Source organism: Arachis hypogaea, chromosome 3 (genome assembly GCF_003086295.3).
Source record: "Arachis hypogaea cultivar Tifrunner chromosome 3, arahy.Tifrunner.gnm2.J5K5, whole genome shotgun sequence".
NCBI classification, from domain to species: domain Eukaryota; kingdom Viridiplantae; phylum Streptophyta; class Magnoliopsida; order Fabales; family Fabaceae; genus Arachis; species Arachis hypogaea.
This window is the reverse complement of record NC_092038.1, coordinates 131,702,155-131,729,440: the sequence shown is the minus strand read 5'-3', so window position 1 is coordinate 131,729,440 and position 27,286 is coordinate 131,702,155. Positions and strand designations below refer to the sequence as shown.

The following is a 27,286-nucleotide window of genomic DNA, read 5'->3' as shown; positions in this document are numbered from 1 at the left end:
TAATCATCCAAAGGGAGGTTACCAAAGTTAACGAGACATGTGTTGCATCTATGGTGCATATATTATTGGTATATGCCAATACTTTTAAGAGTTCAAGACAACAAATCAAATCGTGCAACGCTCTCTGATATTGGGGCTCGATTATTCATCTTATTTCTCGATCGAATCATTTCACTTGGACAATTGACCTAACTATTTATTTAGTATGTTAATTCAAAAATGTTTTATATACATGAAATTTTGGCTATCAAACAATTAGTCTATTATATTTGATTATGTAGAATAGTTTATAAAAATTAATAGTTAAAATTATCTTCGAAAGATATTTTGATTTTTATTTTCATTCGTAAAAAATAAAATTAATCAAATTCGTTTCTAAAAGATAACCAACTTGATCGCGTTAGTCTTTCTGTCATCTTTTACGTTGAGGTGGCTAACATTCGCTGACATAACTTATTAACTGCCAGCGTGACACTCGCTTAATGTATCTTCTTGTTGCTGATAAGATAAATTTATTAGATCAATTCAAATTCGTCCCTAACTCCAGAAATCCTAATTCCAAATCCAAAGAAATCGAACCTCACTTCCATAGCAGATTTCATGTTCCTAGGTTGTCCCTGCTGTTGTCCATGTCATTGCCTACGCCTTCAACGCCGCCATTGTTTGCGCATCGACGTCGTCTACATTGTAGCCATCACCCAAAGTAGAACAAAGTCTACCATCAACGCTACTCCTCGCCACAGATTCTTAGAGACAATATCACCTCATAAATTATTAGATTCTCATCGCAATGAACTTGGGAATCTCGTCCTCTCTGGCATCAACACCGGCAAGCTTTCTTCCCTGTTTTGCTTCTTCGATTCCTGCCTGGAAAAGAAACAAAATAAGCAGAGAGTGAGAGAGAGAGAGACCGGGGAGAAGGGGGAATAATGGTAATGAATATATATACTTATTATGTTGAGGTTGGATTTGGTAGGAGAGGAAGGGAATTGAAATTGACGGAAGGAGCGGAACTTATTATCCCAATGATAGCAACAGGAGAACACGTCGTTGAGGGTGAATATGATGACCAGAAGGAGGGCAGTGCCTACAGGGAAATCCAATGACGGTCGAGATGCATCCACTTGTGGCGGCAACAAATTTTGCCCTTCCATAATTCAACTTGCTCTTGAGTCTTGAGTGTAGTGATTGATGATGCCTTGTCAACTAATTATATTAATGTCGCCCATACTTAGGGTTCCTTTTCTCCCGATCAATGCTGATTATTGGAGACAATATTATCTCAGAAATTCAGTAAACTGTTGACAGATATGGAGCTGGATAAGTGTGAGGAGACCACATTACATAATATCAACATGAAGGCTAAGATGAGAAAAAAGCAGCAACAACACTACCACGAGGCATATGATGGAGGCATATGATGATGATGATAATCATAATGATGATGATGATGATGCTAATGATGATGAGCAATCCATGCCTCGAGTGTAATTTGGGATTAGGGTTCATGGAGTTAGGGATTGATTTGAATTGATCTAATAAACTTATCTTATTAGTAACAAAAGGGTACATTATTAAGTGAGTGCCACGCTAGTAGTTAACAGACCATATCAGCGAACGTTAGTCATCTCAGCACAAGAGATGACAGCAAAATTAACGCGATTAAGTTAGTTATTTTTTGGGGACAAATTTAATTAATTTTATTTTTTGAAGACAAAAATAAAGATTAAAATATCTTTTAGAGATGATTTTGACTATTAACTCATAATTTATATTTTTAGATGGTTGATGGAGTACTATAGATGTTAAATAGTATAGTAGTTGCACAATCGAACTAACAGCTCCTTGTCTCTCTACGTTCATGACTTATTATCACCAAAAATTAGCATCTCATTGGACGTTTAAAATTTAAATGGAGATTGTTGTACCGTACAAAATGTTAAAACTTTTTTGTTTTGTCGTCATCAATTGCCTTATCATCTTTTTTTCTCCTATTATCTTTTAAAAAAACAAGTAGTCCTTTTCTAATTGCTTACTCATCAGATGTTTTAAAATAGACGGATGCAGATTATTTGTTTACTTGTTTAATATTTAAATATAATTTAATATAATCGAAATTAATATATCAAAACCTAATTTGTGCCTTTTAAACTATAGTTCGAGTTATAAATTGGTAATAATAAAAAAAGTTATGTATATTTTAAAAATTAATTATTAAATTAGATATCATAAATTTTATAAAATAATATATATGTATTATTTTACACATATTAAATATATATTTTATATTTTAATACACATATATATATATATATAAAACTAATTTTATAGCTAATTTTTAATGTATATAGACTAAAACTATTCTAACACTTCCTACATAAGTGCATAGCATTCTAAATGTGAATTGACTTCTTTCTACATTTATCTATTTTTTTTCTTTATGTATATTGTTTGATAGGAATATGTTCCGCTTATTCTGTAGAATAGAAATTATAGAAGGTATATGCTAAGTTTCCATAATAAATTACTCTTCTGTCTTATTTAGACTTCTTTCACGTTCGGTTGTCTACTATAACTCTGAAATTGTCATATTCATTAAACGACTAGTGTAATTAATAATTCTTACTTGATTAACTTTACTATTAATCCAGGTGTGCATGAATCATGAAAGATACGCCACTCATGTTAGGATATTATAGAAAAGGATTTTACTAAGTACATAATAACTTTTGTGAATAATGTGAACAATAAATTTTAAAATTGATTTAATAAAATAAAAATACATTATATTTTAAATTATCTACTTAAATTTTAATATTAAAATAATCATTTGCACATCTAATAAATTAAACATTCAATATATCGAACGTCAAAAGATGTTAACTATTCTTTAATGTTTTTAATTAATTAACTTAGCAATGCAGCTAGCAGGGTTAAAATCTCAAGAAAGGAAAGAATCTGATATATGTATATATATAGGAAAATGATCAGGTGTATTCGAGAACATTGGTGTTTCAGTTTTTTTAACCATTGATTTATAAGAAAATTATCAGGTGTACTCGAGAATATTGGTGTTCCAGTTTTTTTAACCGTTGATTTTTATTAATATATATTATATATATTTTTTATAATTCAAATCAACGGTTAAAATAACTGGAACACCAGTGTCCCCGGTACACCTGATAACCTTCCATATATATAATGACATTTATATCATATCATGAAGCACTGCAAAATAATAAGAGCCCACTAAGGTGGCTAGAAGGGGCCATTATGCTACTTGATTATTAGATATATTACCTCATTATCCGTACGACCTAAAATCAAATTTCCCCTTGAGTGGCACTTTATGATGAAGACATATTAAGCAATAGTGGAATCCATCGTATATGAGAGAGATTGACACAGATCTATTAGATTGAATATAAACGTCATTATTACGCCCATACTTCTACATTTGGTAACTAAGAATAATGCCTGATTCACCAAAATAAAAGAAGAAAAAAATTAACAATGTTTAACTTTTTACATTAATGTGATGTTCGAAAAATGTGCTAGGTTTAATTTAAAAAATTCGACATACTTTATGTAGTATTTTACTTTTAATTTATTTTTCATGAAATACGACATGAAGAAAGTAGTATTTCATTTTATCTTAATTTGCAAAGAACACTACACCAAAAGTGTAGTATTCGATTAAAAAAATATATTAAATAATTATTAATGGTGACGTACGTGAATTAATTAATACATCTAACCTATTCTATGTATTTATACGTACGTGATATAGAATTTTTTTTAACATGGTAACTGTTCATACCCTAACCCAACAATAAGGCCCAAGTCCCAACAAAAGCCCAACTCAAAAGGGTTGAGCCTCGCCTTGTACCGACCTCCTCCCTACGAAGTCGGTTTTTACCACGACTAACCCTAAAGAAGTCGGGGACGAAGATTAGCTGGCAGATAATCACTCATTCAAATGAGTAACTGCCCCTAAAATCTCTCTACCCACTTCCAGGAGCTATATCTCAACCTCCCTAAGATAAAATGACAGTTATTTACCTCAAAAGGCGGAACTACTTCAGCGGTGGTTATGAGTTCACCACTATAAATACACTGGCACCTCTTAGGTATCTCAGAAGCCCAATACTCTCTATACATGTTTTGCCCCTTTGCTGACTTTGGCATCGGAGTGTCTTTGCAGGTACCACCTCCATTCTCCCTTACACAAGTCGGACGGGGGCCTTGGATCACAAACTCACTTGGACGTTTCATCGTTCAGACGATTGGGCCAGCCAAACTTGTCCAACCCATTAATCTCCGGTTACCCATCGTAACATTGGCGCCGTTGTCGGGGACCCGAGAGATCAACCAGTAATGGCGGACATGTCACAGGAAGATGGTCATGTGGCATCAGATTCTAAACAAGAGAATCTAGATACCAGAAACAATGACGCAGACCTAACCCTTCACTAGGGAACCAACGACCAACATAAGGAAGGCACCTCCGGATTTAAAAATCCGAAGATGAACTCCTCCGAGGGGCGTGAATCGGAAAGGATGGGCCACCCCATACAACCGAACTAATAGGTCTATTCCATGGCCACCAAGGTCGCTTGGAACAACTGGAACAGGAGCGGAAGCGACAAAGGAAAATAGAAAAGCACTTAAGAGAGGAGATGGAATGACGAAAAGAGTTAGAAGAAAAACTCTTAAAGTTAGAATCCTCCCTCAAAAGTCAGAACTCCCATGGCGACCGAGAAGAGTCGCCCCCAGGAGGGGAAGACCCCTTTAGTGAGGACATAATGAGGGCAAAAGTTCCAAGAAACTTTAAAAGCCCCGACATGGACCTCTGTGATGGAACCACAGATCCAAAGCATCATTTAAGCAACTTTAAAAGTCGGATGTATCTGGCTAACGCTTCTGATGCAACACGTTGCAAAACTTTTCCGGCCACCTTATCGAAAGCAGCGATGAAGTGGTTTGATAGCCTCCCTCCAAGGTCGGTCACCAGCTTTGAAGACTCTCGAGAAAATTCCTAATGCGGTTCTCCATTCAGAAAGACAAGGTAAAGCATGCACCGAGCCTCCTGGGAATAAAACAGGAGGTCGGAGAACCTCTACGGGATTATATGGAAAGATTCAACAAAGCATGCTTAGAGATTCAAGACCTGTCCACCGAGGCAGTCATTATGGGGCTGGTAAATGGGCTTAGAGAAGGACCCTTCTCACAGTCCATATCAAAAAGACACCCTACCTCCTTGAGTGATGTACAAGAAAGAGCTGAGAAGTACATCAACATGGAGAAAAACGCCAGACTGAGAGAGTCAAGCTGGCGACCTGGACACCTCCCCTCGATAAAAGATAGGGAGAGGGAGCCAAAGAAGAAAGAAGACCTCGGTCTCGACAGACCCAGGAAATATCACTCTTATACTCCTCTAAAGGTTTCCATAGTAGACGTATACAGAGAAATTTGCAATACTGAAAGGATGCCGCCTCCCAGACCCATTAAGAATAAAAAAGGGGGGAGTCGCAGCGACTACTGCGAGTACCATAAAATATATGGTCACTCAACAAACGACTGTTACGACCTCAAGAATGTGATAGAAAAGCTGGCCAGAGAAGGCCGACTTGATAGATATCTTATAGAGAGGTCGGACAATCATGGAAAGAGAAAGCGAGATGATGCGGACAGAAGAGACCCACCACCGCCGACTCCGAAGAGACATATACATATGATCTCAGGCGGATTCGCAGGAGGGGGGCTCACCAAGTCCTTTCGCAAAAGACATCTCAAGCGAATCTACCAGGTCGGAAGTGAATCGCCCGACCTTCCTACCATCTCATTTACAAAGGAAGATGGACAAGGAATAATCCCCGAACACGATGATCCGGTGATGATAACCATGATCCTAGCCAACGCCCATCTCCACAGAACTCTGGTGGACCAAGGAAGTTCAGCAGACATCCTTTTCAAGCCTACGTTTGATAAACTAGGGCTCGGCGAAAGGGAGCTGAGAGCCTACCCCGACACCTTGTATGGGCTAGGCGATACGCCAATAAAACCAATGGGTTTCCTGCCCCTCCACACTACTTTTGGAAAAGGAGAAAAATCCAAAACTCTGAATATAGACTTCATAGTCATCGACGTGGGGTCAGCATATAATGCCCTAATTGGAAGAGCTACCCTAAACCGACTAGGAGCAGTGGTATCTACCCCCCATCTCTACATGAAATTCCCGACATCAGCGGGGATAGCAACGGTGCGTGGGGACCAGAAATTGGCAAGAAAGTGCTACAATGAAATCCTGAACCTAAGGGGAAAAGGCAAAGAAGTCAATACCATAGAACTCGGTGGCGCAAGGGCTAAAGAAGAGTTGCGACCACAGCCAGGAGGAAGAATCGAGGAAATACAGATCGGCAAAGAAGAAGAAAAGAATACCAACATAGGAGTCGGCCTAGGGGAAACCCTGAAGCAAGGGTTGACTAAGCTCCTAAGAGATAATTCCGACCTCTTCGCCTGGAAAGCCTCCGACATGCCCAGGATAGACCCCAAGCTAATGTCGCACAAGCTCTCGGTGTACCCAGGATCCCGACCTGTACAACAGAAAAGGCGCAAGCTTGGCCCTGAACGAGCTCTAGTGGTGGTAGAGCAAGTACAGGCACTCCTAGAAGCTAGCTTCATCAGAGAAGTCAAATACCCAACATGGCTAGCAAATGTAGTGCTAGTCAAGAAGCAAAATGGCAAATGGAGAATGTGTGTCGACTACACCGACTTAAATAAAGCATGTCCCAAGGACCCTTATCCACTTCCAAGTATTGACGCTCTAGTAGACTCCAGCTCGGGATATTAATACTTGTCATTCATGGATGTTTACTCGGGATATAACCAAATCCCGATGTATGAGCCGGACCAGGAGATGACATCGTTCATCACGCCCAGAGCAAATTTTTGTTACGTGGTCATGCCATTTGGACTAAAAAATGCAGGGGCCACATACCAAAGGCTGATGAACAAGGTGTTCGCCCCCCACCTCAGGAGCTTAATGGAAGTCTACGTAGATGACATGCTAGTGAAAACTAAGGAAGAGGCTGATCTCTTGACAGACCTCTCGCAAGTCTTCGACACCATAAGGTTGCACGGGCTGAGACTAAATCCTGCAAAGTGTACCTTCGCAGTGGAGGCCGGAAAATACCTAGGGTTTATGCTGACACAAAGAGGGATTGAAGCTAATCCAGATAAGTGTCAAGCTATACTGGAAATGAATAGCCCGACTTGCTTAAGGGAGGTTCAACAACTAAATGGCCGACTTGCAGCCCTCTCCAGGTTCTTGGCAGGATCAGCATTAAAATCCCTTCCAGTGTTCTCTTTATTAAAAAAGGGATTCCAGTTCGAATGGACTCCAGAATGCGAAGGAGCATTCCAGGAGTTCAAAAAGTTCTTGAGCCAACCACCAATCTTGACCCGACCTCTAAGCTGGGAAGATCTCGTCCTATACCTGTCAATAGCAGATAAAGCTGTTGCATCAGCCCTGATAAGGGAGGACGAGGTCGGACAGCATCCAGTTTACTTCATCAGCAAAGTTCTACAGGGTCCTAAACTAAAGTACCACAAACTAGAGAAGTTTGCCTACTCCTTAGTAATAGCCTCACGAAGGCTACGGCCTTATTTTCAAGCACATACCATAAGAGTCCGAACGAACCAACCCATGAAGCAAATCCTCCAGAAGACGGATGTTGCAGGGAGAATGGTTCAATGGGTAATAGAGCTCTCCGAGTTCGACTTAAAGTATGAAACTCGGATAGCAATCAAGGCCCAATGCCTCACCGACTTCATAGCGGAATACGCGGGAGATCAAGAGGAAAAACCAACTGCATGGGAACTTTACGTAGATGGATCCTCAAACAAGACAGGAAGCGGTGCAGACATAATACTGGCCGACGAAAGGGGAACCCAAATAGAGGTATCCCTCAAATTTGAATTCCCAGCTTCAAATAATCAAGCAGAGTATGAAGCCCTGATTGCAGGGTTGAAACTGGTAGAAGAGGTCGGTGCAACGAAAGTGATGATATACAGCGACTCTCAAGTGGTGACCTCCCAGATAAATGGAGAGTATCAGACCAAAGACCCAAACATGAGAAGGTACTTGGAAAAAACTCTGGAACACTTAGGGCATTTCACGGAATCCGAAGTTAAGCATATAACTCGGGATCTCAATAGCAGAGCAGATGCCCTCTCCAAGTTAGCAAGCACCAAACCATAAGGGAATAACAGAAGCCTGATCCAAGAAACTCTCCAAGAACCCTCTGTAGTAAAAGAAGAGGACAAACGAGATGTCCTAGAGGTAACTGGGCTAAACCTCGGATGGATGAATCCCTTGGTCGAATACCTAAAATTCGACATCCTCCCCAAAGAGGAAAAAGAGATTAAGAAAATCCGGAGGGAAGCACAACATTACACTCTGGTGAAAAATAACCTTTATAAAAGAGGAATATCAACACCATTGTTGAAGTGCGTACCAACCTCAAGGACCACCGAAGTACTAGAGGAGGTTCATAATGGGATATGCGGAAACCATCTCGGAGCCAGGTCACTAGCCAGGAAAGTAATCCGAGCTGGATTCTACTGGCCGACCTTGCAGAAAGATGCCACAGAATTTGTAAAAAAGTGCCAACCATGCCAAATTCACGCAAATTTCCACGTGGCTCCACCCGATGAGCTAATCAGTATAACTTCTCCATGGCCCTTTGCAAAATGGGGGATGGATCTATTAGGTCCTTTTCCCCAGGCCCCAGGACAAGTCAAATACTTGATTGTGGGAATGGACTACTTCACAAAGTGGATAGAAGTAGAACCATTAGCCACCATCACAGCCCAGAGAAGTCGAAGGTTCCTCTACAAAAATATCATCACAAGGTATGGGATACCATATTCCATTACCACAGATAACGGAACCCAGTTCACCGACTCAACCTTCAAAAGCCTAGTGGCCAGTATGAAGATCAAACACCAGTTCACCTCGGTGGAACATCCACAAGCAAATGGACAAACCGAGGCAGCCAACAAAGTCATATTGGTAGGACTAAAGAAAGACTATAAGATGCAAAAGGAGCCTGGGCTGAGGAGCTCCCACAAGTGTTATGGGCCTACCGGACGACGCCACAATCTGCCACTGGAGAAACGCCCTTCCGACTCGTCTACGGCGTAGAAGCCATGATACCAGTAGAAATCAGTGAACAAAGTCCAAGGGTGATCCTCCATGATGAGATCAAAAAAATACAGGGGCACAAAGAGGAGCTCGAACTGCTCCCCGAAGTTCGAGAGCAAGCCCAGATAAGAGAAGCAGTGTTGAAACAAAGGATGACTACCAGGTACAACAAAAAAGTCATTCGAAGAAGCTTTACCCCAAACGACTTGGTATTGATTAGAAACGACATTGGAGTCAACAAATCAGGGGAAGGAAAACTCGCTGCTAATTGGAAGGGACCATACAAAATTAGTGAGGTCTTAGGAAAAGGTTATTATAAGGTGACCGACCTAAACGGCACTGAGTTACCAAGGTCGTGGCATGCTTGCAACATGAAAAGGTACTATAGTTAAAAGCGAACTCTACTCCCTGATGTACTCTTTTCCCTACTTCACGATTTTTTCCCAAAAAACAAAGGGTTTTTTTCAGAAGAAGGGTTTTTAACGAGGCATCATAGTAGAGCCTAAGGGGAATAAGTTGCTAAAAGCCCTTAGTAGCAGTAAAAGTACCTTTCCAAATAAATAAAGATCTTTTTCAAATATCTCTTATAAAAATTCCTTCTCGTTTATTTTCTTTCTACGAAACACGCCGACTTAAGCTCGACAAAACGTGAAAATCCCATGAACCGACCTAGATGGTCGTCAGGATAAAACGACGAGGTACAAGTCGGTGTAAAGAGGTTATAAAAGTTGATCGTAAGAAACTCGGAAACACTCCGACTCATAAGTCGAAATAAAAACCCGAGTAGAGAAGCTCGGAAACACTTCGACCCATAAATCGAAATGAAAAACCGAGTAGAAGAAAAACGCATCGCAAAATTAACCTAAGTCATAAAAACTCAATAAACCGCAAAGTTGAGTATAAGGAATAGTGAAAAAGAGATCGAAAAACCTATTAAAAAAGCCAAAAGACTATCCTAAGTCCTCAAAGCGAAAAAAGCTCAGAAGGACAGACAGGCCAAAGGAAAAGGTTTTTCAAGAAAAGGTCGAAGAAATTTTCTAAGTATCAAAAACAGAAAAAGCATGCACACGAAAGATAACTTAAACCCTTATCCAAAAAAGAGTATTTCTAAAATATTTTGTTTACGGCCTTAAAAGGCCAAATAAAATGTCAACTACCACCACCAACATAAAAAAAGAGAGAGTTTAAAAAGAGAGGACCCACAGGCCCGGGCCCCATATAGCCTACAAATTTTTAAGCATCACCACAGGGAGTAGTCGGATCACCACCAGAATCAGTAAGATTGGCCGCAACGCCATCAGGACCAGGGAGAGGGGCACCCACAGGAGTTGGAAGAGAAGTCTCGGGATCCTTGGAAGAACTCGGAGCATCGTCTGATCGGGGAGGAGACTCTATGATTCTTTGACCCCGAGTCTTCAACTCGGACCCAGACACAAGTCGGGGAGGAGACACAATGGCCCCATCAATGACAATCTTGTCAGGGTCCAAAGGAGAGAGATCCAGATCGGGAGCAAGGACTCCGACCTGCTCCTTAAAAATCCTCCAAGCCTCCTCGGCTCCCTCAGCAATAGAGTCCTCCAACTCGGCGTAAGCAGTCCAAGAATTCAACAAGTCCTTCCTCACCTCCACGAGGTCCTTGAACAAGCTCGAATAACTCTCCTGCGCCTTCTTCCTCAAGCCCTCCTCCATATTGCATTAGGCTTGTAACTTGCTCCCCTTCTCCCGGAGGCCATCCCTCTCTTCCTTCAATTTAGTGACCTCCTCCTTCAACTCCTTCTCATGTTTCTGATACATGAGAAGCCTTTTCTCCAACTCTTCAACCCTCGAAGTTGAACCCAGAGAGCTAAGAGGAGTCATCTCAAAAATATCAAGAAACTTAGTGTACACCGCTGCCGCCCTGATATTTTTCTGAGCCAGAATAGTGAGGTGATTCCGGACAGAAACATCATCCATACCTATACGGGTATAGGGATAGATGTGTTTCCGGATAAATGCAGGAGCATCCACCTTAGCCTCACCTTCAAAAGAAGAGGAAGACTCTAAAGTCTTGCACTTCTTCTTGTCTGGCTCAGGAAAAGATCGGGGGGAAGGGGGTGGCTGAGAAGAGGCCAAGGAGGAAACAACAATAGGACGAGAAGAGGTCCCCAAATTTTGGGAAGAAGGGGGAGGAAGAGGAATAGGAGAGCTAGTTACCCTGGCGCTGCCGGCCCTGGCACAGGACCTCGCTTTAGCCTCCTGGACCCTCTGGTAGGATTTACTGGAATTCTTCTTCGCCATCTCTGTAAAAAGCAATTAGTAGCCAAAAAAGTCAGACAAGTCGGAAAAACAAGATACAAGTCGGAAATAAAAGCAGAAAAGACAAAGGCTACCTAATTGTGTCTGGACAAAGGTCGGCAATCCCTGGAGAAATTTTTTGGTATCCAGATATGGGGCCCTCCCCCACACTTCTCAGAGGAACCCCACAATGGCTGCCTCCACCTCATCCAAGTCATCCAAACCATATTTCTCACAGGGGGAGGCCTCCAACCAGTACAGAGGAAAGTGAAGAACAGAATTTTCATCCAGGAAAAAGGGGTAGTGACCCTCTACACCTTGAACTTTGAAAAAATAATTTTTGAAGTCATGGAAGGATTTATCAAAAAGAGTGAAAACTCTCCGACCTTGTATGGCTCGGAAAGACACCCATTGCTGCTTGTTATTTAGCCCACTGAAGGGCTTAGTCATGTGGAAAAGATAGTAGAAAATCCTCAAGGAGGTCGGAAAATCTAAGGCGTGGCTGATAAACTGGTAAATTTTCAGAAAACCCCAAGAATTGGGGTGAAGTTGGGTAGGAGCAACTCCGCAGTGACGTAAAACAGCTATTTCAAAATCAGAAAATGGAAGAAAAACACCCAAACGGGTAATCATGCTTTCATACATGTAGAAAAAATGAGGGACCTCCTCAGTATCCCTTCCAAAACAAACCCGGTCTTCCAGACCCGGGACCACCAATTCATACTTTGGCTCATCCTCCTCAAAAGTACAAATATGGTGATGAGTGCGAAGGTTGGTGATAAACTCGGCATCAACCAAGGGTTCCTCTCCCAAGACCGTAACATCAACCCACTGAGCAAGAACTTCTACAGAAGACATTTTTCCTAAGGTACGATGAAAACCTACAAAGAAAAAAGAAAAAAGAATAAAAAACGAGAGTTCCTAAAGGGGCATGAAATCTAACAGAAACCTACGGCGTCATCTTCTCCCTCTCCAAAGAAAATAAAAGGCATGCAAACAGAAGCATTTAATAAAAGGGAAGAAAGAACCAACCTTTGCCTGAAAAGGGATAGAGGAAGATGAAAGCCTTCAACGAAAGTGTTCCACGAATAGATACGAAAGTGTTCCACGAACAGATGAAAGGGAAAATTTGAAAAATCGAAGAAACGAAACAACGAAAGAAGGGGGAAGCACTTATAAGCACGTTAGGGGCATAATGGTAAAAATGGAAGCAATCATTAATGAATGCACCGTTACCTAGGTAATTAATACCTACGCATACCCCTAACGGACGCGACGTTTGATTAGACGTAACTGTGAAAATCAAAAGTCACAAAAATTTACGTCGGTTGCAAACAATCACGTCGGTTCCTCACAAGTCGGTTACGACCCCGAGTAGAATACTCGAACCCAAATCTTAAAAGAAATTGGGCTCGAGTAGGGGCACTGTTCATACCCTGGCCCAACGATAAGGCCCAGGTCCCAACAAAAGGCCCAACCCAAAAGGGTTGAGTCTCGCCTTGTACCGACCTCCTCCCTACGAAGTCGGTTCTTACCACGACTAACCCTAAAGAAGTTGGGGACGAAGATTAGCTGGCAGATAATCACTCATTCAAATGAGTAACTGCCCCTAAAATCTCTCTACCCACTTCCATGAGCCATATCTCAACCTCCCTAAGATAAAGGGACGGTTATCCACCTCAAAAGGTGGAACTACTTCAGTGGTGGTTATGGGTTCACCACTATAAATACACTGCACCTCTCAGGTATCTCAGAAGCCCAATACTCTCTAGACCTATTTTGCCCCTTTGATGACTTTGGCATCGGAGTGTCTTTGCAGGTACCACCCCCCATTCTCCCTTACACAAGTCGGACGGGGGTCTTGGATCACAAACTCACTTGGACATTTCATCGTTCAGACGATTGGGCCAGCCAAACTTGTCCAACCCATTAATTTCCAGTTACCCATCGTAACAGTAATATCTCATGTTAAATTGTCTATCACTTTATCACAGTATAATAGATCAATTTTTATACACTATATCAATACTAAATGATGTACATACTATATAAAAAAAATTAAAATTTTAAATAATAAATTATAATATATTATTTTTTTACTATAAATATCCACTTTAGTTCTTTAGTGTTTGTGCATTTTTATTTTTTCTCAATTTCTGCGTCATCTTAAATTTAAAGTCTCATTCTTTCTTTTTTTTTTTCTGTATGTTCTTTCATCCTTCTTTTTTTTTCTGTGGTTTTAGCTACTGAGTAAAAGAAGAAAGTTCTTGGCATAAAAAAAACAAAGAAAAATGAATTTTACAGATATTACTGTATTAATATACTTTAATGGGGCTGTTATAAGTTATGATAAATAATGACAATGATGTGTGAACAATTTTTTTTAATTTTAGTCGGTTTCAAATAATTTTTTTTTTGCACTTGAGCTATATATTGATTTTAAAGATGAAAGTAGAGGTAGAAGTAGTTCTTACTCGATAAAATATATTTGTTATTAACATTGTTAATGTTTAAATTATTATTATTATTATTATTATTATTATTATTATTATTATTTGTTGATCGAAAAAATATCTTTTGATAATAGTAAGTTGAATCGAAATAAAGTGAGTATAAATTCTCGAAAAGGTAAGTTTATAAGTCGGAAGTTGGAGATAATTGGTATTGATGTGAATTTCGATTCGAAGAGGTGAGTAAGACTTTCGAAAAGCGCTGATGAATTAGTTGCAGAAGTGGGAAGTTAATAGCTTTTATTGCACGAGAAAATTATGGGGAATGCCAACAATTATACGGCGAAAACGGTTACCAAGAGAGAAGGTGCTTCAAATTTGAAAATGCCAAAATTAAATTGTAATTAATTATGAATTAGTGATCAGTTATGTAAGGTTAGCCTATAAATACTAAGAAATCTTAGTGATTAGGAGTTGGAACTTTCATTCAGAAAAACACTCTAAGCATTCTCACATCTCAGCGATTTCTTGAGTTTGCGATCGAGTTGCATTTTTTGTAGGGTTCCTTCCACTTTCTTCAATAATTCATTTTCTCTTCTGTAAAAGTTAACATTTTAATTAAGTTTAATCTTCAAGTGTTCTTTATTTTTTCTTGTTCATTTTACCTCTTTGTACTTAATTCGAATTACTGTTATTGTTTTTCTTTTAATTTTTAAACAAATTTTTCTTTTCATCATTTATTTAGTTGTTCTGTTTTAAAAACTTTAATTTCTGAATTGTACTTATCAATCTTTACAAATTTATTTTTTCATTGTCAAAATTTGTTTAATCGAAGATGCTTTGATACACTTTTAAAAAACTGATACTCGCACAGAGGAGTTGGTTTCGCTCCCAGACTATTAGAATCGAACACCATTAATTTTTGTTAAAAATCGACAAAACATTATTATTATTATTATTATTATTATTATTATTATTATTATTATTATTAGCGACATGTAGTAGAATATTTGTTATTTAAGAACTGAGTTTAGTAGTTTGTATTAAGAATAATATCAAATTATCATTTAATGTTAAGATTAAATTTACTTGGTAACTAGCTAGTTTTTTTATAGTAATAAGTTCACTATTATCTCTTCATTTATGTTTTTATTTAAAATATTCTATGTTTTAATTTGTTTTATTAATTTTGACCTTGTCTTACGTCATTATTAAGCAATTGAGAAAAATAAAACCAAGGAACTACTGGTCAACGTAACTCATAAGTCATGACATTCGAAATTAAAATAAAAATAATAATGTACATCCACACTTTTTTATTAATCAAGTTTAATTAATTAGTCTAATATAACAAAAATATTATAATTAATATTATTTTAAATTTTATTTAATTTGATTGAATTTAGTTCATAATAAAATTTAGATATGTGGGATTATTTTTAAAATGACGAGGGGCAAATGCTTGCTTTTATTTTGTCGTGCTGAGCGTCTTCAATAAATGTTGGTTTAGCCAACTCTTTTCGTTGTTATATTTTAATGGCTATTATTTTGTAATATATGATAGTACAAAAGCCTATATATTTATTTATTTTGTAATAAAAAGATCTAACATTAATTAAAATCGGATATGCTGATTGCTAATTGATGAACTTCAAGTTCGCTACCGTGTAACTAACTACCAACTAACTCGGACAAGGGAATAAAATACATACTACCGTATTTCGCTTAAATTTTGTTGGTTTCATGAATACTAAAAATAAATATGAATCGTGGAGAGAATTAGATATTATTCCCCAATTTCCACGAGATCTTTCCTAAGGGCGCATGATCTATAAACTATAATGAATGTGGATGGTGGGGGCACGTTTCCTATACACCCTCCATGGCTCCAAAAACTTTTTGTCTTTCTAAATGGTATCTAGATTTTATTATAATCAATGTAAAATAATATCTTCTTTGGAATAATTTTTTTTCCTTCTATTAGAATTCAAAATTGTTAGAAAAAAGGATAAATTGACATTTACCTAGTACTTATTTGTCGGATTGATAAGAGGTGAGCGGTGTCATTTATTTTATTAGGAAAAAATATAGAAAAGGTGATATGTACTGGCAGCAGTGACGGAAGGGTACACATTTATGGTACTGCAGAAACAAGAATGAGTGGAATGTGTCTTGGCTATTCCTAACAAAGATAAATTAAAGGTTGATGATGAGTCCACAGTGAAATTAGGTCATGAGAAGAGAGTTTGGGGTCCCCCATTATTTGCAACATTATTCTGTGGGTCACAATGTTTTCCTATACTTTCCAAAGCTTGAAAATTGGTGACAACATAGTGGACTTTGTCACCCCCTCATTATCATTATATTACATACATATAAATCCTATTCTTACACGTTTCATGCCCTTCTTTTCAGGTTTCTTCTGTTCTACTAATCAGAAATGAATTTAATTCTAAGAATATGAGATTCTATTGTTTGAGTTATTGGCGTGGTGCTTCTTAATTAATGAGATAATGATTTGACTGAGCTCTCGGGTGGGAGTGGGGGGAAGGAGTTTAGAGATATGACTCATGAGGGCGTCGTGTTGGGAATAAGACACCATTCCCCCTTGAGAAAACACCTTTGACAGAGAAATAAAATAGATACAATCACAACACAAGAATTTAACGTGGAAACTCCAATTACCGGAGAAAAAACCACGGCCGTTGTCAAATGACAACCAGAGAATATCACTATGTGAAAATTGTTACAACACATAGACTTCTTTCTCTCACCGGCACCCCAGTACACCCACACTCTCTCAAAGCAAATATCTAACTACACCTCACAACACTCTCTAATCAAAGAGTACAGAGGAAAAGAAAAATCAGATACAAGCTTAAAGTGTTTCCGACTGGTGCAAAAACAAATGAAGAACTTAGCCTCAAATTTATAGCCTAGGCCACCCACTCCATTTGCTATCCTAAGCAATGTGGGACTAATTCAACCAAATCCTAACAATCTCCACCTTGATTGAAATAGTCACACATCTTCAGCTTCCATTGTCAACACCGACAATTCTTTGCTGCCATTGTCTATACCGACAATCATAGTTCATAGAACTATCATACTCCACCATGAAAGTATACTCACTTGGAATTAGACCACTCCAAGAATTTCGCCTTGGTACAGATCGAAACCTTGCTGAAAATTCATGGTGCAACTTCCAAATTGGCTTTTCCTGGAAGTTCTTCAGCCATCGACCTAACTCCGCCACACACCTTGCATCTCAACGCCAACCAATGCCCGTGTGCAATTGTGGACCTGATTGCCACAACTCATCCTTATCCATGGCAGTGCGGTAATACCATGAGGATACTTCTTGTCTTCTAGAGAACATCATCTTCTCTCATAGAGAGAGCAACCAGAGATCTTCTCCTTCAACGCCTTGTGCAAACCTGATTGTATCAACACATCCTTGACTTGTACTTGCCACAAGTCAAAATTGATTCTTCCATCAAATTTCTCTATTTCAAGCTTCACAGCACTTGAATATCCTGACATTGTTGCAACCGTATACTGGAATATTATAACTCAACTGTAGACCGTGCACTAGGAAGGGTCCCCAGGAAAGAGAGGTGGGTCACAATGGACACACTTAAATACCAAGTCTTTCCTTAGCCAGAACCTTTTCCAAACTGCACTCTCACAGAGTCACACTGCCTTCCAGCAACAACAACAGCAACCAAAGATCAACCTCAAGCCACAGGACAAAATTCTTTTTTTGATGTGGAAGATCAGACTAGGCTGCAACCACAGAGCATACTAAGAATAAATCCCACCGAACCGAAGCTCTGATACCACTTGTTGGGAATAAGACACCATTCCCCCTTGAGAAAACACCTTTGACAGAGAAATAAAATAGATACAATCACAACACAAGAATTTAACGTGGAAACTCCAATTACCGGAGAAAAAACCACGGCCGTTGTCAAATGACAACCAGAGAATATCACTATGTGAAAATTGTTACAACACATAGACTTCTTTCTCTCACCGGCACCCCAGTACACCCACACTCTCTCAAAGCAAATATCTAACTACACCTCACAACACTCTCTAATCAAAGAGTACAGAGGAAAAGAAAAATCAGATACAAGCTTAAAGTGTTTCCGACTGGTGCAAAAACAAATGAAGAACTTAGCCTCAAATTTATAGCCTAGGCCACCCACTCCATTTGCTATCCTAAGCAATGTGGGACTAATTCAACCAAATCCTAACACGTCGTGCACACTCCTATTCTTATTCCTATTTGCTAACTAAAATGAGAAAATAATTTGACTCTGTTGGTTAAGCTATTTGTTCTTGTAAATTTGTAACCCGCCAGAAATATATTAAGCAACATAGATGTAATTTTGTTTGTGATTGAAGGCATATTGAAGTGGATGAGAAGAGAAAGCGAAAAAGAAAAAAGCATTTAGATGGAGATTCCTTAATTAATAATAGCAGCTACATGGCGTATGGTACAATGATTGAATGAAATGGAATAGTCACCAGATTCTATTATCCTACATACAAATCCCTTGGCCTCTACCGATCTTATACTTGTACATACATATATATGTATTGAGATGGAGTTGTTGTTGGTTAACTAGGTAGCTAGCTCACAAATATAAAGGGATGGCTGGCAGCTGCAGTGGCTTCTCCACCCTCACAATGACGGTGTTGTCTTCGTGGTCCTTGTGAGGCCGCGTCGGCTGGCAGGGGCAAGGCATCGCAATGAACTTGGGAAGCTCGTCCCCTGGCATCAACACCGGCAAGCTTTCTTCCCTGTTTTGCTTCTTCGATTCCTGCTATCAAAACAAACAAAATAAGCAGAGAGAGAGGGAATAATGGTAATGAATAGATAGATATACTTACGTTGAGGTTGGATTTGGTAGGAGAGGAAGGGAATTGAGATTGACGGAAGGAGCGGAACTTATCCCAATGGTAGCAGCAGGAGAACACGCCGCTGAGGGTGAATATGATGATCAGAAGGAGGGCAGTGCCTAGAGGGAAACCCAACGACGGTCGAGATGCGTCCACTTGTGGCGGCGACAGATCTTGCCCTTCCATAATTCAACTTCCTCTTCGCTCTTCAGTGTATATGTAGTGATCCATCGTGCCATCTCAACCAATTTATACTAACCTCCCCCGCACCCTCAGCCTCACGGTACGGAACTTAAATGGGCTCCACCAAATTCCGAATGTTTGATAAATGAAATATTAAATTAGTGTATTTTATTTTTATTTTAATAAAGAGGATACAAAAATATTAATAAATAATATTTTTTATTTTTTATTTTTTTATTTATTTTTTATAATTATATTATTATATATTTTTTTAAATTTTTTAAATAAAAAAATAGAATAAATTAAATTTTTTTAATTTATTTATTCTATTTTATTATTAAATAAAATATAAAAATATTAAATTTTGTGTCTTTATCTTTTACATTTTATTTTTAATATCTTATCTTATTTATCTGTTCTTAAAAACAAATGTAACCTAAATGATTTTTCAAATTCGTCATTTGCGTTTAAAAGGGTATCCAAGATTTTAATGCACAGTAAAAAATTTTAAATTTTGTACATCTTTTTTGTGGAACTAATTGTCATGCCTTGAATGATCTCACATGTATTCTTTTACATTGAATTAGATAAAAAATGTATAATTATTAATGTGAATCAACGTAATTTCATCACGTATTTAGCACAAAAACTAAAATAACGTTATTTTTTAGCCCAATATAAAATAAATATGTGAAGTTACCTACAGTATGAGAAATAACTCGACACAAAAAGAATAAGAATTAATTTAGTGTAATTTTTTAAATTCCAATATGTTTATAATATAATTAGGATGTCAATAACCTCTCAATAGAAAGCTGAATCTCAAAAGCCATTCTGCCATTATATCACTTGACTCATGTGATACCATTTCATTTTTCCACCATCAAAACATGTCTACTACTTCAAACTACAATTAATAATCTGATTCCCTAGCTCCAAACAAAAGTTTCTTCTCAAATTGTGAAGATAATACAAATGAGATAAAGGTTTCACAATTGTATTTCTGTCTAATCGCATTATATTTCAAATACTATGCTGTATAAAGTATGATAAACGTACAAGATGAGTAATAATTAAATTTGATCTTATTCTTGTATTGAGTCTCATCTTATTTGAATATATTTGTAATTCAATAATTTAATTATATTTAAAAATTAATAATAAAATATAGGATTAATCATTTTTATTCTTTCATCATTTCATTAACAATTTCTATCAACAGTTAATAACGTGGAATGTTAACTAATAACATATATAACATTTAATATGTCTAATTAGACATTAATCAAATATGTTTATGAAAATCTATCAATTTAGCATCTTTTTTTCAATTACATAAATCCTAGTCTCAAGATGATTTAGCAACTAAATTGATAGACTTTCATAAACATATTTATTTACATCCAACTGAACACATTAGGTGTCATGCATACTTTCAATTAATATTTTATATCATCAATCGTTAACAAAAATTGTTAATAGAAAATGAGTCATTCTTTAGGGAGTAATTTAAAAATTAACTCAATATTTTAATGAATATATATCCAAATAAGTTCTTAAAGAATTTTGTGTTGAACATTTTCATCCTTAACAAATTTTATTACATTAAAATTTTTGTTGAACTTTCAAAAATAAGATATATAAATTTCTATCTTAGTGAGACTCTCGTTGTTTTTATCACTTAGATAAATAAATCTATAAAAGTGTGACAAAATAATCTATATAGCTTATTTTTGTATCAAAACCCTTTTTAACCGCATTTAATTAAGTTATATTAGATCTAATGAGGCTCTAATAGATAATAATCTAACAAAGAAAAATGAAATAATGATTCCAACGAATGAAACTCAAAAGTTTGAATTCCAAAAAGTTCTCTTGAGATTGAGTTGTAATAATGTATTATTGGATACTATAAAAAAAAACGTTGAATATTATCAGATTTATCATTGAATTTAATGTCAGATGTTAGTGACGAATTTAACAATAAATTTATCGGACTAAATATAATGATACTCAACATTTTTTTTGTAGTGTGAGATCCCAAAAATTTAAGTTGGATAGTCCAACTTGCGTAGAAAATAGAAATTTGCAAGTGTAGACTTGCGTGGAAATGGAAATTGTCGCAAGACAAAGTGGGAGAAAAGAAAAGAAAAGAAAATGAAGAGAAGGAAGAAATAATGGAGTGGGAACTGTGGGATCATCATATATATAAAACGGCTATTGGCACCCTCGAAAGGCTACTTTTGCTACATTTTGGGGGTGGGGCTGCCTTTTCTCTTCCCAACTGTATTTTCCAAACTCTTGGATTTGGATTATATTGTTTATGTTCAAAATCAACGTAACGTAATAGATCTTATCATCTTTGCGTTTTTACTACATATATTCTGTTTGATTGCTCTAAAAATATACAATATAATAAAATCGAACTATATATATAGTTATTTCAAATTCCATAGAATTTTCTTCTCTCTCTTAAAGCTAAATATAAATAAAATTTTGTCATGAAATAATTTTTTAAAAAATTTAACCTAAGGAAAAGAGACACGTGGAATTTCTTTTTTAAATAATAATGATAGAATTCTAAAATTTTAGGTTATAAAAATCTTGATAATACGTCATAATATCACTTATTTTAAAAACCTAAGAAGATAACACATGAATAATTATATTTTTAATAAATTTTTTTTCTTTGTCGCATTACCTTTTTTAAAAATAAAATAATAATTATCAGATTGGGTTGAATTATGTATTTAATTGCTTAAGAATTTTACTATATATATATCACTATTTCCCCTTGCTGAAATCTCAAAGTCAATGACACGTTTATTTGCGATCTCGATTCTTAACAAACAGTATTATACTATGTGACGGAGTAATAATGAATTGAATCGTGCTTCGGTTAGCTACCTTTGTCTGGACTAATAAATTTGAAAAAGACCTGTACTATATATTTAGTATTTATTTAAATTAAATCTCACAGGTAACAACTATGTATATATAAATTGTATATGTTGTATTGTTGTCTGATATTTAAGCGCATCTATCACTCAAAATTTCAACATAACTAGTTAATTACTAAGATGCTAACTTGTTTTATTTTGGGAGGACGCCTAATTTAGATATTTTATGCCCCTAAAACATTTGAGTTTTTAGTTTTTGATCAATTCACTTACAGCTAAAAAAATTCTTTTGAACTCCATCAATCTAGGGGCCGATTTTAATTAAGAACCATGGTAGGAATTCATAATTAATCACCTCCTGTTCAGAAAAGAAAAAGGAAATATAATTAAAAGAAGTCTGCAATTGGAGAAGAATGTAACACGGACACAAAAAAAATGTTAGGACAATTTAGGGTAATATATCATTTGATGTTTGTTGGTGAAAGTTGGTGCTGTTGACATTTGACCATAAAGGAGCCGGTCACATCCATATGGAGGTTGCCGTGTGTAAACCAAAAACTTGTTTCAATTTGAAGCCTTTTTTCTGCTACAATTATATTTGAAAAGTTCTTTATTTTATCAAAAATATTATTTATAAATTAAAATTAGCTATCAATATATTGTATATAAATATATATAATTTAATTTATTTTTAATATATATTTATATTATTTTATATTAATAATTTATTTTAATAGTTAATTTTAATATATATAGCATACGATGTATTTTTGCAATGCATATACAGACTACCGTTATCGTAATAAATAATGATGCTAATAAAAACTTTACCACTAATAAACAGCAGCTAGCTCACATGACCAAATTGTTACTATATGCATGGCATGTGCATTTTTTTTTTTTTGCAACATTAAAATTAATATTTGGTTATTGAAGGCTTTTATTGAAATTATTATCAGTAAAAGAGCACTGCAATTTGAAATAAAATATCTATTCCCGTTTCCCTGGCTGTGGAATACGCCACATCAAGAACCCTGTAAGCTTATCTTCTCCTAATTTTTTTTAGGATTTAACTAACTTGTTAATTGTATATATATGAGTGTCTTTAATTTAATTAGTACTATATACTGTAATTGTCAGCCATTAGCTTGCCTCCCCGAGTTAGATAGTGACAATAATGAAACTATATAGATGAATTCCACATTATTATTTGTTAAAAAAATATATCACTCACAAGCAGCATCAGATCATTCTAGCGTTACTAGGAAATGTGGACTTGGAGAAAGTTCTTGTGTTTTACTTACTTGTATCAGTGATTCTTTGAACAATTGTATGTTGACATGTGTTTCTTTTTTTTTTCTGTTTTGGATCCGATTTCTAAGTCCCCATCGAATCAGCTACAACTCGAATATTCGGGTCCATACCATAATCGCGGTTTAAACCAGTCTGCTAAACATGACCATCTAATTGATATTCAAATTTAAATACTTTCTTTATTTTAACTAATAAAATAAGATAAGATAATCATCGCAAACTATATAAGGAGAGTCAAGAGCTCTCTCAGATACCAGACGTATGATACACATCTAATTTTAAAGAATTCAGGGGCAAATTCAGAATCCCCCTGGGGACGAAATTATGTTGTTCTCTTTGTTTTCCTTTTTGCCATATGAGGGTGACGGACTGTTGATTTATTTTTTTTTTCATGGTTTTGCCCAGACGAACGTTGGTCTATTATGGACTCAACACTTGGGCTTTTCCAAGGAAAGGAAGGCCTTAAGGTGTAATCCATAATTTAGGCCCAAGTCTTAGGCCATTTAATTCATATAAATCCATGAAGGATGATGTTACCAATTCTCTCCAAAGCAGACAATGATACAATTTAACTAGATATCTTTTAAATTACAATCCAACTATATATTTAAGTATTTTTGTCGATTAAATTTAATTAAGTTGGTCCAAACTCAACAAACACTACTTTCATCGTACTAGTGTATACACACGCGCGTTTCAATGACGCAAAATATATCTTTCTTCGTCTTCGTGTTCGTTCTTTTTCGTGTTATTCCTTCTTCTTCTTTTTCGCCTTCTTTCTTCTTTCTCTTCGCCTTCCTCCTTTTTCTTCTTCGCGTGTTTTCTCTTAATCGTCATTCTTTTATTGTTGTTGTTACTGTGTTCTTTCTTTTCCTCTTTTTAATTGAGGTTTATTTGGATCTATAAATGAATTTGAGCTTTTGTTAATGATTGAGTCTTTTTGATAATTTGTTAAAATTTGAATAAACTTCGGTTCATTTGTGTGCTAATTGAGGTTCTGCTAATAAGTATTGACCAAATTTTTTATTCCTTAAGTAATTTAGGTTCATTTGGATCCAGAAATGAATTTGATGTGTTTTTATTGATGATTGAGTCTTTTTTACTACTTGTTCAAAACTAAACTATTTTCAGTTTATTTGTGTGTTAATTGAGGTTCACCTCTGCTAATAAGTATTGACCAAATTTTTTATTCTTTAAGTAATTTCGGTTAATTTCTTAGTTTATTTAAGGTTCATTTGGATTCAGAAATAAATTCGATGTGTTTGTATTAATTGAGGTTCACTTGATACTGCTGATAAGTATTGATCAAATTTTTTAGTAAAGAAAAATGAAATTATTCATTATCACTTTATTCAGTTGCATTAGATCCCTCTTCATTCTATTCAATTAGTTCATATTTGAACAAGCAGTAAAAAAAAACTCAATCATCAACAAAAATGCATCAAATTCATTTCTGGATCCAAATGAATTTCCTAAACTAAGGAATGAACCGAAATTACTTAAGGAATAAAAAATTTGGTTAATACTTATCAGCAGCATCAAGTAAATCTCAATTAGCACACAAATGAATCGAAATTAGTTCATATTCTAAATGAACCTCAATTAAACTAAAAAATGAATCGAAATTACTTAAAAAATAAAAAAAATTGGTCAATACTTAATAGCAACATCAAGTGAACCTCGATTAACACACAAATGAACCGAAATAAATTAAGAAATGAACCAAAATTTTTTAATGATGGCATCAGAGAAAATCAGAATTAATAAAGATGTTTGCAAAATATTAGTGTTATTAGTGATGACGATAACAAAAAGAAAAAGAAAAAGAAGAAAACGCAACACTAGGAAAGAAGTGCGTGCGCGAATTTAGAAGGAGGAGGAGGAAGAGGAAGAGGAGTAGGAAATAGTGAAGGAGAAGGAGAATGAGAATGAAAAGGAGAAGGAGAATGAGAAAGAGAAGGAAGTGCGTGATTTGAAAAGTTCTTATAACAATTTTGTTAAATTTGATTAAGTATTTTGCTTGGACGTAGATCTTTATTGTTTAAATTTTTTTTAGTCCATCTTTTATTCTATTAATTTTTAAAAAAATTACAACAAACATTTAAATAGATTTAGTATCTTTTTATTTAAAATACAAATTCAAAAAATAATTTAAATCAAATTAAAATCCAAAAATTCAATTTTAAATATTCAAAAAACAAGGGCTAATGAAAGGGTCAACCAGCTCACAGATAATTGTTGGTTAATGAAATTTGTTAGTATGTCTATTTTTTTTCTTTTTTTAATGTGTTTGTGGTGATAATTTTTATTTTATTTTTTTTGTATTTATCTATTTAATTTAAAATTTGTAATATTAATGTAATTTAAATGTGTTAATACTTAATTTTAGATATTTTTATGTTCTGCATTTAATTTTGGATGTATTTATGTTGTTTATTATGTTCTAGGTCTGTATATAAAATTTTTACATAAATTTTAAATGTATTGATAAAATATTTAGCGTGCATTTTATAATTTTAAATGTGTTTATTTTATTCATTTAGTTTTAGATGTGTTTATGTTGTTTATTATGATTCTAAGTTTGTATATAAGTTTTTTTGACATAAATTTTAGATGTGTTGTTAAAATATTTAGCATGTCTTTTTTATAATTTATTTTGAAAATTTATGTGATTTTTAAAAAATTAATGGAAAAAAAAGTGATTATAAATTTTATGGTGTGGTTTATAAAAAATTGATACAGTATAAGTGATTACAAGTTTTACAGTGACAAGTATAATAATAAATTAAATAAAAATAATATTATTTTTTAAAAATAAAAAATATGATTAATTAAAAAATTAAAATAATAAAATATTAAATTTAAGTATTTGAATAAAAGATTATATTTAAAGAATGAGTAGAATTTTTTCAAAAAAAAAAGTATAATAATAAAAGAAATTTGTCTTATTTTAAGTAAGGTCTCAAAAACATTCTAAAAACAAAGCTCGGTAAAAAAAAAAAAAGAAAGTGGTACACTCACTTTTACTAATAAGCAACAACTCAGTTGGGTAATAGTATATTGTTTTTAGAAATCATATAATTTTTTAATAAATACTATTTCTTTTGATACATTAAGGATGGTATAGTTTGAACTTTGAGCTTTGAAGTTAACTACTTAGGCAAATTATTTTCAAAACAGTAAACCATGTTTTTCAAAGAATATATGTATCGTTTACTTATTATTTTTTAAGAGATAAACTGCATGTCAGCTTCACACGTGATGGTATTGTTTGGTATTAGAATGAGGGGGCCACTCTTGAATTGAATGAGCCGAAAATAGTAAAAGCCATGTCAGACCAACTCACAGCACACGCCATCCACGTGCCAATAAATAATATCGTACCGCTAAACAATAAACTTGAAAGCAATGAAACTAAGGAAACGCATATCCGCCAAAAATTCAATTTAATTTGCACCAAAATTATTTGGTTAGATCTAATATCTATATTTTTTTAATTTGAATTTGATCTGATCAGTATATTTGTAAATCGGATTAAATATCAAGATATATTCGTAAAATATAAAATATTTTAAAAAATTTGTTTTTATTTAAAAAATATCAATAAAATTTCTTTGTTTACTTTTTTAAATAATAAAAATAAAATAATACAACATATATAATAATTATTACTTAAAATAAAACATAAAAATAATATTTACTTATTTATTTATTTATTTTTGCAGATCTGCAAATATAGAAATTGGATATGCAAATACATACATAAAATCTGCAATTTTATTCTATTAATGTACGAATTCGATAGACTTGCGGATCGGATCAACATCTACAATTTTTAAATCGGATTTAGATAAATACTGCGAATATGCGGATCAGATCCGATCCATAAACATCCCTAAATGAAACCAAACTCGGGGTCGGGTCATCTCCAGCAAAACCTAACTTACATTTTTAATTCATTTCTTAATTAATAGGATATTGTTATTCGACGAAATTTGAGTTGAAATCAGTCAAATCACCTTATGTCAAAGTTATTTTGCGTCGACGTT

The 27,286-nt window shown here is 35.2% G+C and overlaps 1 long non-coding RNA gene across 1 annotated transcript; it reads left to right on the top strand.

The window, feature by feature from the left end:
• The first annotated feature begins 919 nt into the window (after positions 1-919).
• Positions 920-19,061, top strand: LOC140183887 (uncharacterized). Its single transcript, XR_011880377.1, has 2 exons — positions 920-962; positions 18,838-19,061. It is a non-coding gene; the product is annotated as an uncharacterized lncRNA (long non-coding RNA).
• Positions 19,062-27,286: the final 8,225 nt, after the last annotated feature.